This window comes from Camelus ferus, chromosome 18, assembly GCF_009834535.1.
Source record: "Camelus ferus isolate YT-003-E chromosome 18, BCGSAC_Cfer_1.0, whole genome shotgun sequence".
NCBI classification, from domain to species: domain Eukaryota; kingdom Metazoa; phylum Chordata; class Mammalia; order Artiodactyla; family Camelidae; genus Camelus; species Camelus ferus.
Genome location: NC_045713.1, coordinates 27,796,110 through 27,813,002, shown reverse-complemented (window position 1 = coordinate 27,813,002; position 16,893 = coordinate 27,796,110). Strand labels below are relative to the sequence as shown.

At 40.3% G+C, this 16,893-nt stretch overlaps 1 protein-coding gene across 2 annotated transcripts in view; it reads right to left on the bottom strand.

Moving 5' to 3' along the window:
• The window catches only part of CPPED1 (calcineurin like phosphoesterase domain containing 1), a 112,057-nt gene that overhangs the window by 33,494 nt on the left and 61,670 nt on the right, over window positions 1–16,893 (bottom strand). The window lies entirely within an intron of this gene.

Here is a 16,893-nt window from a genome sequence, read left to right as displayed (position 1 = left end):
CTCTGCTCCCCTCTCCTGTGGAAATTCAACGTCTAAGTGGCCATCTGACCCAACGATGCTGACTGACTGAGGGTGTAGAGTCATTCTAACAGTAAGTATTAGTGAAGCTTAATTTCTATCTTTTATTTAGAAGATGAACATAGTTGTGGCTTTTCTGCCCTGTTTCAAAGGGTCGTCAAGTGCACCCCTGAGGTGGGTGAACCCAGCTTTGAATGCTAGTCTCAAATGGGGCCTGTTTTCCTTACCATACACATGACCCTGCAGACAGTGTGAGAGCAGCTTTATGGGAAAAATTCTTAGAACTCAAATGTCTACATCAACTGGCCTGTGCGTCTTGCCAAATCTTCCCCACACGGGGGAAGAAGCATTTTACATCCCACTAACAGTGTATATGAGTGCAAGGGCTCAAAGCCTTAATATTAAGCACATTCCTCCGGCCCTTGGGAGTCAGTATGGAGTCACCAAACTCTTATTTGGACAGAGTTGTAAACTACGTGGGTTCCTACTCCCACAGGTTCTGGGCTTCCACACTTCCTGAAATAAGGTATTAAAGCTTTAATAAATGGGTTTCAAAATGACCAATTTAATTCCAGATCTGTGTTTTTTTGTGTGCTAATTTATTCAACCAATATTTCTTGGGTACCATCTATGTATAAGGTACTGATTTAGCTACTGGGGTGAGCTGTGAGCCAATGCGACACAAATCCTTCCTTTCAAACCGGTGAGTCAGATCATTTGTCAAGTAAATTATAGATGCACACCCACCTGTATCGATGTTATTAAGCATTATTGAGAAAAGCAAAGCAGAAAAAGGACATAATTCCCATTAGCCCTGAGGAATACGCCTAGCATCCCGCAAAGACAGCATAAGAAAAATGATGAAAGAGAACAGCCCAACTTTGCGAGGGATGATAAAAACTCACCTGAAAAATGCTGCCATGGCAGATGAAAATTACACCCCACGTTCCTTTCCCATCATGAATTTAAAAGGAAGCAGAAAAGTCTTTACAAAGCAGTTACAGCTAAGGAAGACGACTGTAAAGCAGAAATAAAGGAATTCAGTCTAGACGGTCATAAAACAGGCAGATGTGAAATGGCACCTGGTAGGACTAACTCAGGAGAGAAACAGAGGGGAAAAGACAAAGCCATTTCAGAAATTATGACTGCAAGGAGGTCAGCAGTAGTGAGATTTCCTTTACGGCCAAGTATATGTCTGTTTCTCGGAATACTCCGTGTGAGGCTGTAAAGAATGTGAATCTTCTAACTGCTGAATACGGGGCCCCTCATATTCCCACCCAATCAAACTTGTTAACGGGGCGATTCAAATTTCCTACGTCATTATTCTTTGCTTTTGGCCCATTGATCCGTATCAGGTTCTGAAAGATCTGGTTGTTGGTTAAGTTGCCACAGTGATTACGGACTGATCGCCCCCTTCCTGTGATTCTGCCAAGTTTGGTGTCCACTTACTTTTAGCTCTGTCGTTAGACGCATAAGAGCTCAGAATTCCCATGTCTCACTGAAGTGTTTTTATATTTAATCCCCACGAAATAAACAAATAAAAAGAAAGGAAAGAGGCAGGTCTATACGGATGCTCTGGCAAGATCTTTAATATAGGTATTAAATTAAAATGGCAAGGCATGGAGGAGTAAAAATCACACAAACATTTTTAAAAGGCTTACGTATTTGTATATTATGTAAGTATTCATATATTATGGATAGAACTTCTCCAAAGATACAGAGAAAACAACTAGCTCTGGTTAAATCTGGGAAACAGAAGTGGGGTTTAAACCCCTTTATGCTACATTTTACAAGTTCTTTCCTTCTCTCTCTCACTTATTCCAAGCTTATGTATCATTTTCACTTTAAAAAAGAATTAAATTTTTTAAAAAGGGAATTAAGTCTTAAAAACCTTATATATTATTTTCATTGAATTAAAAAAAAATCCTTTGCCCAAGGATCCTAAGTTCTAAGGAAGATTCAGGGGAGGCCAGCCAGGTGGCTGCATTTCCAGTAGATCCCAAACTCTGGGGTGAGTGGAATTTGCTGGGGAAAGGCTGGCTGGTACCCAGAGGAGGAGCGCCGGTGACGGGAGAAGCAGGTCCTGCCTAGCACCAGGGACCAGGAGGCCTCTCCCTCAGTGGTGCTGGGGATTTGCCTCCAGCCCCCATCTGCTTCCTCACTGGTCTGGGCTGGCCCTGGGGCTCCCAGTTTGACGAAGCCTTGGAGTGGTGTTGCTTCTTCAGCCGAGCTTGGACTGCAGGTGTCTGTGCTGACCCACACAATCCCCTCCAACAGCCCGCTGGTCAGCTCTTTTCCCATGTGAACAGATTGCTAGTTAGAGAGGATCAATCTTTCATGGCCTTGAACGTGACAAGCCATTTCAACGGGACTCCACGGACCAGGGCTGATTCATCACTGCCCCCCTGAGCCAGTTTTCCTGAAGACCCCAAGGCCACCATGAATGCTTCCTTCTTTCCACTCATACTGCCTTGGGGGAGTCCCTGACACTCAGCCCTAGCTGCCACTAGCCTAGCACGCCAGGCCAGGCCCTGTTCTCAGAGCTGTATGCGTGCTAACTCAGTTGACAGTCGGGGGTGGGGGGGGGACGGACTTGAACTTGGTGCTCCAGCTCAGAGTGCTGCCTCATTACAGTGTCCTGGTCACAGTGTGTTATAAAGTCCTGACCCACAGGACGAGGACTTCGCAATACACTGGGGGGCAGAGTGTCTCCCACTCCTGATTTTCAAAAGACATTTCAGCACGATGCTTCACATACTGACTGAGGCAGGCACAAAGAATGTTCGAGTAGCCAATGACCTCACAGAGGAAAGCTAAAAATAAGCACTTTAAAGGAAAGACTTATTCAAACCTTGGAAAGGAGACCTTGTCTACAGAACGACTACAGTGATGAGCTGTGACTTACAGCAATAATAGGATGTTTGTCGGTTTCCAAACTTCAGAGGGGTTCTGCTCTTGGGGAAATCACAAATATTCCCCAATAACCTGTTAAAAACATGAAGCCCACCTTCTCTGGATCCCCTCAATCAAAGAGGAGCCTCTCTTGTGTACGTTTCCCAGAACTTTGTCTACCCCTCGTCTGGAGGCAAGGTGTGGACTGGAGGCTCTGACACCTGGGTTTGAGCCTTAGCTCTTGCCCCTTTACAAGCTGTGTGGCCTTGAGTTCTCTAAGCCTTGGTCTCATCGTGTGTGAAATGGGAATGGAGACCTCCACACTCTGAAGGGCAGCTGTAAGGGTTCACACTAAGATGATTTCCAGAGTTTGGTACAAACAGGTTTGTAAAATGTTAGCTACCTTCCCTCCACCCCCACACCTCAATGTATGAGTTCTTCCCTTTTAATCAGTGACCTAACTGTGTACACATAGCCATCAATATATTCTTCCTGAAAGGATGAAGACATTCTCCAGGGATAGAAATAATTTTTAGGTAAGAATTTCGAAGTGAAGGAGTATATTCTAGATGATAAAAAGCCAAGTCTAATGAAAACATGTGCATTATGTTCAACATGCTCATTTATGTATATCAGAATTTCTTTCAGAAGGTCAGAATATCAATAACACTTCAGAATTAACATAGCTTATAGCACATCTGAGCTCAGCTTCCTAAAAAAGCCTAGTATTGTAGCAAAGCCCAAAGCCAAGCCTCACGAGCATCAGGAGTAGGAAAAAAACCGAAAACCTGGCCAAGGATACAGAGCTCCCAAGAGTTTCTGATTATTGGGCAAGGCTCTGCACTTCACAGAAAAGACTGGGAGAGGGGCAGGAAAATAAAACTTTGGCTAAGGAAGAAAAATCGCAAGAAATGACTCAGAAGACAGAAGGAGAAGGATTGTTCCGGGTAAGACTTAAACTGAATGAGGGGCATTTGCTGAGACGCGGGTACCAAGAAAACAGGGATCCTGAGGTCGGCACACTCCTGCTACGTGCTTAGGAGAACTCTGGATGGGACTGGCAGGGCAGTGTGGAAAGCTATGATGTGTTTTACGTGTTTTAAAAAATGCTTAACTCAGTGAGTTAGAATAAAACCAGGAAGTAAAGAACGTTAGAAAGACAGTAACAAAATGCTTACTCATAGCACTCATTGACTTTGAATTTTCAACATGATGTAGTGCCATGAAATGCGTAACTAATTAATGCCAGTGTTCATTAAAGCAGAGGTTATTATCCTATTGTTTTCAAAACAGCTTTAAAATGCATTGATAAAATCCCTTGTCAGACTTGGATGAGAAATAAACATCCTCCACTTGATAAAGGGCATCTACAAAAGCTCTATAGCTAACATATACGTAATGATGAAAGATTGAGCACTTTCCCCCTATGATGAGGAACAAAGTAAGAGTATCTGCTCTCATCACATCTATTCAACATCATTCTGAAAGTGCTAGCCAGTGTAATAAGACAAGAAAAAAGAAATAAAAAGCATACAGATTGGAAGAGAGGAAATAAAACTGTCTATTCTCAGAAGGCATGACTGTCTCAATAGAAAACACCAACAAATCTACCCAAAAAAAACAAGTTCCTACAACTAATAAGGGGAATTAGCTTGGTTATTGGATGAAAGGTCAGTATATAAAAATCAACTGTATTTCTATACGCTGGCAACGAAGAACTGCAGGTAAAAACAGAAGGAGTTGAGAGATATTTAGGAGGTAGAAATACGAGAAATCCTTGTATTGATTACAAGAAGAAGAAAGACTCAAAAATAAATCCCAGACAACTGAGCAACTGGAAGTTTAGTCATGTCATTTACTGGCATGGGAAAGACTAGGGAAGAACCAGATTAGAGGTAAAAATCAAAAGCTTTTTCAATATAAAATTGGTACAGGCAACACAGGAAAAATTTGGACTTCATGACAACTAAAAACCTTTGCGCATCAAAAGACATTATCAACAGAATAAAAAGGTAATCTACAGTATAGGAGAAAATTTTTCAAATCATGTATCAGATAAGGTATTAATATTCAGAATATATAGATAACTCCTGAAATTCAACAACAACAAACAACCTGACACAAAAATGGGCAAAGGATTGAAATGATACCTTTCCAAAGAGGATATAAAAATGGTCAATAAACCCATGAAAAGATGCTCAACATCTTTTCATTGGGGAAAAGAAAAATTTTCTAGTCATGAAGGAAATGCAAATCAAAACCACAATGAGATATCACCTCATACCCTTTAAGATGGATGCAACAGAAACAAACAGACAAACAATAAACAGAAAATAAGAGGTGTTGTTGAGGATCGTGGGGAAACTGAAAACCTTGTGCACTGTTAGAGATATAAAGTGATATAGCTGCTGTGGAAAACACTTATGTTGGTTCCTCAAAAAATTAAAAATAGAATTATCATATGATCCAGCAATTCCACTTCTGGGTATATATCCAAAAGAATTCAAAGCAGGGTCTTGAAGAAATATTTGTACACCTATGTTCACAGCAGCATGATTCACAATAGCTAAAACATGGAAACCCAAATGCCCATCAGTGGATGAATGGATAAGCAAAATGTGGTATATATACACACAGTTCAGTTTTAAAAAGGAAGGAAATTCTAACCTATGTTACAACATGAAGGAATCTTGAGAACATTATACCAAGGACAACTTGCCAATAACAAAAAGACAAATACCACAAGATTTCACTCATATGGTGGGGTTGCATTTCAAGCACAGGTGGGCTCTGGATTCAGAGGTTGTGAGATTGCCTTTATAAGGAGTGTCCTTTGGGCACAATCCCTTCTGAGCCTCAGTTCTCTAGCCGTTAAAATGGAAATTTTGTCACCTCCTTTATGGTGAGATGAGATCATGCATTAAGTGACTAATGCGTTTGTAGTATGTGTTTACCTGCCTTTCCCCAAGCTCTAACCCTCACTCCACCCAGTCTTCCTAGTGAAGTCAGGGGAGGAGTGAAGCTAGACCGTAGGTCACCTTAGATCTCCCTTGTGTCCTCCTTACTCTCAGGGTCCTTGGTGCTGCTGCTGCCCCCTGAGCTGTGCTGGGAAGAATAGCACACACACGCATGCTGACACCCTGGCACATGGGTGGGAAGACTATCCAGCTCACCTTTACCTGGCAATTTGTTTGTGATGTCTGGAAGCCACATGGCACTGCAGGAAGATGGATGAATGGATGGACAATGCTAAGACACTTGAACTGAGGGTGAAAATTGCTAAAGACAAGAACTTTCAGTGTCAGCCCTTCATCACTCAAAGGTTGGAAACATTAAGACATCTACTAAATGGTTAAGATCATAAATTAAAATTCCTTTCAGGGACTAATTAGGAAAGATCCATTTAAAATTCAATAAACATTGTATCTAGTGCCCTAGCAATTCTATTTACAAGAATTTATCCTACAAAAATATACATGTCTGCAAAACATGACTATTCACTGTAGCATCACTTGAGAAGATAGAAAAATCTGAAATGATTTAAATATTCGTCACAGTCTTTACTATGAAATAATAAACAGGTAAATATGAGTAATACAAATGTATATTTATGTATAAATATGTAATGTAAATATATAATAAAGAGGCAAATATAAGCAAAATAATATATATTTATATATAAATATATAATATAAAATACAATAAACAGGTAAGTAAATATATACTGCTGAGATTTCGGGAGCTATGGCTTGGGTGGAGAGGTTAAGTGAAAACAACAAGTTGCAAGAACCAGTATGTATGATATAATTCTGTTGAAAATAAGCCAACAAGTTAGTATATTCAGAGATAAAATTTCTAGAAAAATATAGACAAACAATTAATAGTAATTATCTGTTGCAAAATGGGATGACAGAAAACATTTGTTTCCTATAAAGTCTGAATTCTTTTAATGAGCATGAATTAATTTTATAATCAGAAAAACAATCAAGACGTTTAAAAAAAATCACAAATGGGCTAGAATTAGATCTTATTAGGTAAGCAAGTATAAATATAATTCTAATGGGAACAAATATAAAATAAATGACAAGGCCAATGTGTAAGGTAAGTTCTCCACTTTGAGAAATGAAAGAAAAGAAAGTATCAGAAAGGTGTTTTTTTTTTTTAATTCTTTTTCATTTCATATAAATAGAATCTTACAATATGCGGTCTTTTGTGACTGACTTCTTTCACTGAGCACAACCCATGGTGAGCTTGTATCAGTGCTCCATTCCTTTATTGCTGAATAATACTTTATTGTATGATAAACCATATTTTTTTTATCCATTCATCAACTGATAAGCATTTGTGAATAATGCTGCTACAAACAACTATGTGCAAGTTTTTGTGTGGATGTATGTTTTCATTTCTCCTGGGTATATACCTAGCATTGAAATGCTGGGTCATATGTTTAATCATTTAATTAATTTTTTTTAAGTGGAGGTACTGGGGATTGAACCCACGAACTCGTGTATGCTATACATGCACTCTACCACTGAACTATATCCTCCCTCTGTTTAATCATTTAAATAACTGACAGACTGTCTCCCAAATCACCACCTAATGCTCCTACCAGCAATATACAAGGGTACCAATGTCTCCATATCCTCGACAATACTTGTTATTTTCCATCTGTTTGGTCACGGCCACACTAGTAGGTATAAAGTGGTATCTTGTGGTTTTCATTTGCATGTGCCTAGTGACTAATGATGCTGAGTATCAACGTTCTTGTTGGCCATTTGTTCATCTTCTTTGAATAAAGGTTTATTGAGAGTCTTTGCTTATTTTTAAACTGGACTATTTGCCTTTACATTACTGAGTTGTAAAAGCTCTTTATATATTATGGATACTAGTCTTATCAGATATATAATTTGCAACTATTTTCTCTAATTCCATGAGTTGTCTTTCTACTTTCTTAATAATGTCCTTTGAAGCGCAAAAGTTTTCAAGCTTGATAAAGCTCATCTATTTTCTCTTTTATCATTTGTGCTTTTTAATATCTAAGAAATCACTGTCTAATGCATAGTCATGAAGATGCATGCCTATGTTTTCTTCTAAGAGTTTTTATAGTTTTAGCATTTATTTGGTTTTTGACACACAATGAGATAATTTTTGTATATGGTGTGATGTACGGGTCCAAATCTACCCTTTTGCATGTGGATATCCAGTTGTTCCAGCACCATTTGCTATAAAGACTATCCCATCCCACCCACCACCACCCCCCCACCCCAAACTGTCTTGGCAACCTTGTCAGAAATCAATTGACCCTAAATGTGAGGGCTTAATTCTGGACTCTCAGTTCGATTCCACTGATCAATATGTGTATCCTTATGCCAGTACAGTACTGTTTTGATTATGAAGCTTTCTAGTAGGTTTAAAATCAGGTAGTCCAAGTCCTCTGATTTTGTTCTTCTTTTTCAAGGTTGTTCTGGCTATTTGGGTCTCCTGAGTTTCTCCACGAATTTCAGGATCAGTCTGTGGTGACTGTGGAATCAAGGAGAGCTAAGATCAAGGCCTACCAGTCAAGAAACTTACAGCTTTTAAGGAAAGCCTATCTGAATGTCTTTCATTGAAGACACACTCAAAGCCATGCTGGCTGTTCTAGGATTGGATCACCATGCAGCAGGTTGGCCCATGCCCAAAGATCGAAGATGACTTTTGCTTCTGAAAAAAATGTCCCGACCACCCATGCATCTGCACTACACAGACAAGGGAGGCAGGAAGGGTGCGGGTGTGGAGACACTGGGACCGATGACATGTTCTGTGACAGGTGTCACGTTAGGAGGACCAAGTCTTCAAGAAGATTCATCTGCCAAAGGCAGACAGGATGGTTTAGACAGAGGTGAGTAGAGGAAGGGCTGATGGAGGCAATTTTATGGTTTTCAGCCAAGAGGTAATAAAGACTGGAACAGGGCTATAATACTAGGAATGGGAAGAAAGGAGACCATCAAAATTTGTGTAAGCTTTACCCTGTTTGAATAAGAAAACACAGAGAAGAAAGTATGTAAATGTTCAGCCATTTTCTGAACTTGTTTCTGCTGGCCAAGGTCTTCTGTAAAATATTTTTCCCTCCAAAGTGATCCTCTATCTGGTATTTGTCTTCTTTAGAGCCAATCTTGGTGCTACTCTAGGGTGTATACATACATAAGGATAGAATATTCAATTTAAGAAAATGCAACTGGGCACTTGGTATGTGCAAGACAATGCTTAAGCCTGATGCTGTTAGGAGACAACGCAACACCCAGGAACAAAGAAGCCCCAAGGCAGTTATGATCAGATTCCCCTCTGGTCCTGACGAGTTCCCTCAGAGGAAAGAATGAGCACAATACGTTTCTATCTACAGCTTCTGGAGTGTCAGATGTGTGAAAAGGTCCACACAAAAACTACCAGAGCTAATAAAATAATTTGGCAAGGTAGCAGGATACAAGATTAACATACAGAAATTAGTCACATTTCTTTACACTAACAATGAAATATCAGTACATGAAAGAAACAATCACTTTTAAAATTGTATCCAAAAGAATAAAATACTTAAGAATAAATCTGACCAAAGAAGTGAAAGACTTATATGCAGAGAACTACAAAACACTGACTAAGGAAACTAAAGATGACTTTAATAAATGAAAAGCTATCCCATGCTCTTGGATTGGAAGAATTAATATTGTTAAAATCGCCACACTACCCAAAGCAATCTACAGATTTAATGTGATCTCTATCAAATTACCCAGGACATGTTTCACAGAATTAGAACAAATAATCCTAAAATTTATATGGAATCACAAAAGACCCAGAATTGCCAAAGCAATACTGAAGAAAAGGAATGAAGCTGGAGGAATAACCCTCCCAGACTTCAGACAATACTCCAGAGCTACAGTAATCAAAACAGCATAATATAGGTAAAAAACAGACATATGGATCAATGGAATAGAGATTCCAGAAATAAACCCACAAACTTTTGGTCAACTAATCTTCGACAAAGGAGGCAAGAACATACAATGGAATAAAGACAGTGTCTTCAGCAAAAGGTGTTGGGAAAACTAGACAGCTGCATGTACATCAATGAAGTTAGAATACTCCCTCATACCATACACAAAAATAAACTCAAAATGGCTTAAAGACTTAAACATAAGACAAGATACTATAAACCTCTTAGAAGTAAACAATTATCCAACATAAATCTCAGCAATGTTCTCCTAGGGCAGTCTACCCAAGCAATAGAAATAAAAGCAAAAATAAACAAATGGGACCTAATTAAACTTATAAGCTTTTGCACAGCAAAGGAAATCATAAGCAAAACAAAATGACAACCTATGGAATGGGAGAAATATTTGCAAAAGATTAGACTGACAAAGGCTTAATCTCTAGAATATATAAACAGCTCATACAAGCTAATAGCAAAAACACAAACAACCCAATTCAAAAATGGGCAGAAGACCTAAACAAGCAATTCTCCAATGAATACATACAAATGGCCAATAGGCACATGAAAAAATGCTTAATATCGCTAATTATCACAGAAATGCAAATCAAAACTACAACGAGGTATCACCTCACACCAGTCAAAATGGCCATCATTCAAAAGTCCTTGAATGATAAATGCTGGAGAGGGTGTAGAGAAAAGGGAAACCTCCTACACTGTTGGTAGGAATGTAGTTTGATGCAGCCATTATGGAAAACAATATGGAGATTCCTCAAAAAACTAAAAACAGACTTACCATATGATACAGCAATCCCACTCCTGGGCATAGATCCAGAGGGAACCTTAACTTAAAAAGACACCTGCACTCCAATGTTCATAGCAGCACTATTTACAATAGCCAAGACATGGAAACAACCTAATGTCCATCAACAAATGACTGGATAAAGAAGATGTGGTATATTTATACAATGGAATACTACTCAGCCATAAAAAATAATAAAACAATGCCATTTGCAGCAACATGGATGGACATGGAGAATGTTATTCTAAGTGAAGCAAGGCAGAAAGAGAAAGAAAAATACCGTATGATTATCACTTACACGTGGAATCTAAAAAAAAGAAGACAACCTTATTTACAAAATAGAAACAGATTCACAGACATAGAAAACAAACTTATGGTTACCAGTAGGGGAAGTGGTTGGGAAGGGATAAACTGGGAGTTCGAGATTTGCAGATACTAACTAATACACATAAAATAGATAAACAGGTTTATACTGTAGAGCACAGGGAACTATATTCAGTATCTTGTAGTAACTTATGATGAAAAAGAAATGAAAACGAATATATGCATGTTCCTATATAATTGAAGTACTGTTTTGTACACCAGAAATTGACACATTGTAAACTGACTATACTTCAATAAAAATATATTTTAAAAATAAAATAAAAAATAAAATTTCTCCTATAGCCAAAGTTTCAAATAAGATTAAAACAGAAGTACTATCAGCAAGAATAATCTAAAAATAGAAATTAAAGTTTTGTTTGTGAATAATTTAACATACAAATACCATGTTAAGTGTTAAAAAGCAGAGTGATTAAGTAGTACAATTTATTTATCTACACATTTTCAATTATGATTCAGATGGTAATTCTAGAAGAAATCTTTTTTATTGGGAAATCAGAAGATAAAGTATGATGAAAATGTGCACTTTAAAACAATGCTTTTTCAAAAAGCATAAAACTAAAAAAAATACAGATTTCATGATTCATGTTAATATATTGATTCATCTTGGGTTAAACTGTATTTTCTCTGAATCAGTCTCCTTGATAGTCTGGTGTTAGAAATTGTAACAAAGAATTTAAAGGTTTTTGCTTTTAATGGGTAGGAATGTGGAAACTGAAATAAAAGCTTTTCTCAAAAAAAAAAGAAGAAAAGGTCTTATTTAAAATCAGTGCCTCTTTTTACTTTAAGATTCCACTTTATAATCTGAACTCTGGCACTGGCTGCTATGCCCCTAAATCTTTGGTACCATTTGGGATTTTAAACACACAATCTAAGGAAAAGTTAATAGGAGATTCACAGTTAAACTCCAAATACAATCACTGCTCTTTTAAAGCCAGAGGCAAAAAATCTAAAAGCCCCAGTCATCGCATGGCTAGAAGAAGAGAAATTATTTGTCTTGCGAGGCATTTATTCAACACACACCTGCTACACACACCTGTGTTAGGTAAGAAGTTATCTTTGTTCTCATGAAGCTCAAAGTCTGGAGGGGGCTCAGACATGGAAACGGGCCATGATGACAAGGCATCACGTGAGTTGTGAAGTTAGCACTCGGGCCCTGTGGAAGCACAGGGTGGAGTAACTGGTAAGTCAGGAGGTATGTGAGAGCCTTCCGGGAGGGAAAAACACTCCCACCAAATATGTGAAGGCTTAGGAAGAATCAGTGCCTGCTGGAGAGAGACAGGGGCTTTCCTAGGCAAATGGAAGAGCAAGGTAAAGGCAGAGAGGTCAGGAAGAGAAGCTGGTGTCTTTTGGGAAGTCAGGCAGTGAAGACCATACATGCCAGAGTAATAAAAAGAGCTTAGATTTTTGGAGTGCCAGTTGTGCACTCAGCCCTAAGTGCTTTACACAGATGATCTCATGTGCTCCCAGGAGAACCCTATGTGGTAGAATTAACAGGACAAATGAGGAAACTGAGGCACGGGTAAGGACCTCACTCAAGTTCACAGAGCTCATAAGCGGCGCACCTGGATTTTAACCCAGGTAGGGATGCCAGATACAATACAGGATGCCCAGTTAAATGTGGGTTTCAAACGGATGATATTTTTTGTTGTAGCTTACGTCCCGGGCAGTATTTGTATTCCTGTATTTTATTTGCTTAATCTGGTAACCCTAAACGTAGGTCCCACCTGGATTAACCCAGCCTGATCACAGAGCTGGTGTTCTCCGCTGTGAAAGGGTGCGTCCCATCTCCTGGTCACTGCCAACAGCAGATGCAGGGTGAATACCGTTGGGGGAGGAGACAGCGAGCTGCAGTTAACTCCCGAGTTTCTATGTGAGCTGCAAGACTCTGATTTCCAATCCAATCCCTTAAACAATTAGCTCGACCACATTTTTCTTGATGCGTTGTTATCCATCCAACTGGCAACAATCAGAAGTGTTAACAATACCATTTGTTAGGTGGGGAGGGTATAGCTCAGTGGTAGAGCTCCTGTTTAGCATGCACGAGGTAATGGGTTCAATCCATTAAATAGAGAAATAACCCTAATTACTGCCCCCACCCCAAATAATTTGTTGGTGAGGGCAGGGGAAAACAGGGCCTCTCTTTACAGTGTTGGCTGGAGTGTAAATAATTTCCTTTACTCAAATTTGAAAACCCACATACCCTTTGACCTCAACATTTTAACACCTGGGAATTTTCCCAACAGTATGTGCAAAAACAGAAAAAAAGGTGCAAACAAGAATTTTTACTGCAGCTTATTTGTAAGAGCATAGCAGGGCTGGGAATGGGATGGGATGAGGAGAGTGAATGTGAAATTTAAGGAGGCACTCACTCTTGGGTTTGTGCAAGTGCTGGCCTTGCATTTGCACAACCCTGAGAGCAAGTGCCTCCTTAAATTCTGCTCTCCAGATGTCCTTCTTGCATCACTGTACCCCTAGTCCTGCAGCATATTATCACTGACAACCAAGTGAACACGTCAATAAGTTATGGTCTATCCATATAATGAAATACCAAGCAGCCACCCAAAAAATAAAGTAGATTGTCTATACTGTGGGGAAAAAAGCGAGATGAAGACATTGTGCATAATTTGCTACCTTGTATTTGAAAACAAGGAGAAATATACATACATATGTGCATACACTATCTCTGGAAAGATGCCTTAAAAACTGGAACTGTGTGTTGCCTCTAGGGAGGTAAAGTGGGTTAGGAGGGAAGATTTTACACGTTCTTTTGTAACTTTTGAACGTGGATCCATATAAAGTTTCTCTATTCAAAATGTAAATAAATCAAATTATGAAAATAAAATAAGGAAAAAATACTCAAATATGCTTAGAAATGTATCTGGAAAAGATACACAAGAAATTGACAGTTGTCTGTGGGAGGAAAACTGGTGTCTGGGAGTGTTTGCCTATCTACGGGAGTTGATTTTTCCCCCATATGCACATATTAACTTAAAAATTAAACACCTACAATAAGTGCATGTATGTTACACACAGATTACACTGCGTGCACACACACACACACACATATGTTTTTAATCAGACAGCCATTAGAACTGAACAAAACTGGATGATTTTTCATATACCAGATGAGCCTGGACAAGAGCCCAGCTGACTTTGCACAGCTCACCACCTTCGGGGGATGTGCTGTGGGCTTGGTGACTACCCGGCATCATTTTTCTCCCCAGGGGATGGCACCCCAGAGAGACTGATCAGAGCAGTTTGGGACCAGGCCCTTTTCATCTACGGCTTTGTCTCCTGTGGAGAAGAAAGCTTTTGCCCTAAAATACAAGAATGTCGGGTTCTCTCCTGGGTCCTTCTTAGCTGTCCCTGATATCAGACACCCATGTGTGGCTTGGCTTCGTTTGCTGGCAAGCTTTTCTGAAAGAGGTGTCCTGTGTCTGTAATGCTCAGCGCTCCCTCCCAGGGGTCTGTGTTTCAGCTAAACAACCTTCTTTTCTGAACTTCTGGCATCAACTTGGGTTTTTGATTTTATACAGGTTCTGTCAAAGCTTAGTTTACAGCCCGAACAATTAAACAAAATTATATGTTATTATTAGCATAAAAATCCTATGCCCAGTTCAGTTCTTCCACAACGAGGCTCTTCTGGGCATGGCAGGCTAAAAAGAGACGTCACAATATACCTGGGATGGCTGTTCGTGAGATAGTGCCCTAATATTTCAGAAGCAATGCTAAAACCCTTGCAAGGGTGAGATGAACTCTTGGCCTTGTAGCTTTTCTTAGGATTTTAATGCACTAGGACTTATGGTTTATTGAGAACCCAGGTAGTTACTTCAGTTCCAAGAACACAGGTGTTTGTGTTATCGCCATTTTCCCCTAGACTAGGGCTCTACCTCCTGAAGGGGAAATAACCACTCTGTGTCACTTAAAAGTATGTCATGCCCAGAAGTGCAGGCAGATACTGGAGACATTTTTGTGCTTATCTGCCAAGCACAAAACTTCATGATGATACACATTTGTTTTCCCCTTTGGGGGTAAAGGAAAACAGAAGCTGCTGCAAAGCACTGGAGAATAACACCCGGTTACAGAAAAGACAGAACAGGGAAGGAACATCGAACTCCTGTGTTTCCATTTCCCTTGAACCACCCACCGCAGCCAGATGTACAATTCTACTAGCAGAGGACGGCTAAGAACCATTCACCTCCGAGACCTTCAAAACACGCTCCCTCCTCCGTGGAGGTCGTCGAGATAACAGGCACGGTGAGATGATTTCGACAGGGTTATGAATCTATTTACTGTTTTAGTAAGAAGTTTGGCTCTCTCTTTTTTTTTTTTTTTTTTTTCCCAGTAAGAACAGGCAAACCAATGTTCTCTGTTGCAAAGTGACAAGAAAGGATGTTGCTTTTAGTTAATGAAAATTCCCCAGAACCCAGAGGCCCAAGAACTCAAAACGAGAACTGACGCTGGTACGCTCAGCCACCGTCGGGAAAACTTAAATCGCGAGATGACGGCCGTCAGTAGAGAAACAGTCGGGTGAGGCAACGGGCCACTCATTCAGGGGGATCTAGAATGGTGGACTTCCCGGTTCAATACCAGCAGCAGAGAGAAGAACAACAGAATCAATTCGGCCCTTGAGTTAAGAACATTCAGAGCAGTTACTTGCAAACCAGATGATTTCTCCAGCTGAGGCCAGCGCAGGGGAGGCGGACGACTCAGTCTGCGACGGGGAAGGATTTCCTGGCCTCAAGACCAGTCCTGCCCTCTGTCAAATCCTTCTCACACCCGCACAGCCTTCTTGCCTGCCCCCGCTCTCAGGGGCTTCCTTCCACCTGGGATTTCACGCGGATGCTGGCTTCCCCGCGGCTGGGCACTGCAGCGACCAGCTGTCTCCGGCAGCTTTCTTTGCACAATGAAGATGGCTGGTAGATGTGTATGGATTTGGTCTCATTTGGGATCGGCTGAGTATGGAAATTAATAGGAAGATACTGGGATATGCACCTTTCATCCTCCCCTTCCTTTTTTTTTTTTTTTTTTTTAAACATTTTTTCTTTTTCATCTTGTAACTTAATTTTTTTTAGGTTTTCCTTATTTGTTTTGGGAGGGGAGGTGACTAGGCTTATTTATTTATCTATAGAGGAGGTACCGGGGATTGAACCCAGGACCTTGTATATGGTAAGCGTGCACTCTACCACTTGAGCTATATCCTCTCCACCACCCCCTCTTCCTAATTTCAGCAGCAGGCTGTCAGCTGGGCAGCCTCGGAACCCTCTTTCCTCAGTCCAGGCTTTCTGACAAGGACAGAAGTCCCGCAGCTTCTCCATCCAGCTCCAGACCAACTTCTACACACACACCCTGCTCCTACCACCTGAAGTTTCTTTCTAACAGAGCTGTGGCCAATTTCTAGGCAACTGAAGGCATGACTTACTGCAACCTGACACTGTGGCAGGTAGTAGCATCTGCCTGCTATGGACTGAATTGTTTTCCCCCAAATTCGCATGTTGAAATCCTAACCCTTGTAACTGTGTAGAGTATACAGGCCCTTCCCCAGGAGAGCTAACCCTTTATCCTCTACTTAAATCCCTCTTTACCCATCCTTCCTGCATCGCAGAACCAGCAAGACCACGTTTCTTCTCTCCTGGTTATAGCTCACTGCCCAGAGGACTGCAAACACCTCCTGAGAGGCCCGGGCTGCCAGGAGCACCCCTCTGTGGTCCATTCTCACACAGCCACAGGCGTGAGTTTTTTCAGCCAGGTCACCAGCCTGTTGAATCGCTCACCTCTCCCACTCATAAACCACTCAAAGTTTCAGAGACTTAACCTCATCTTCTTATACTTTATCCCATTT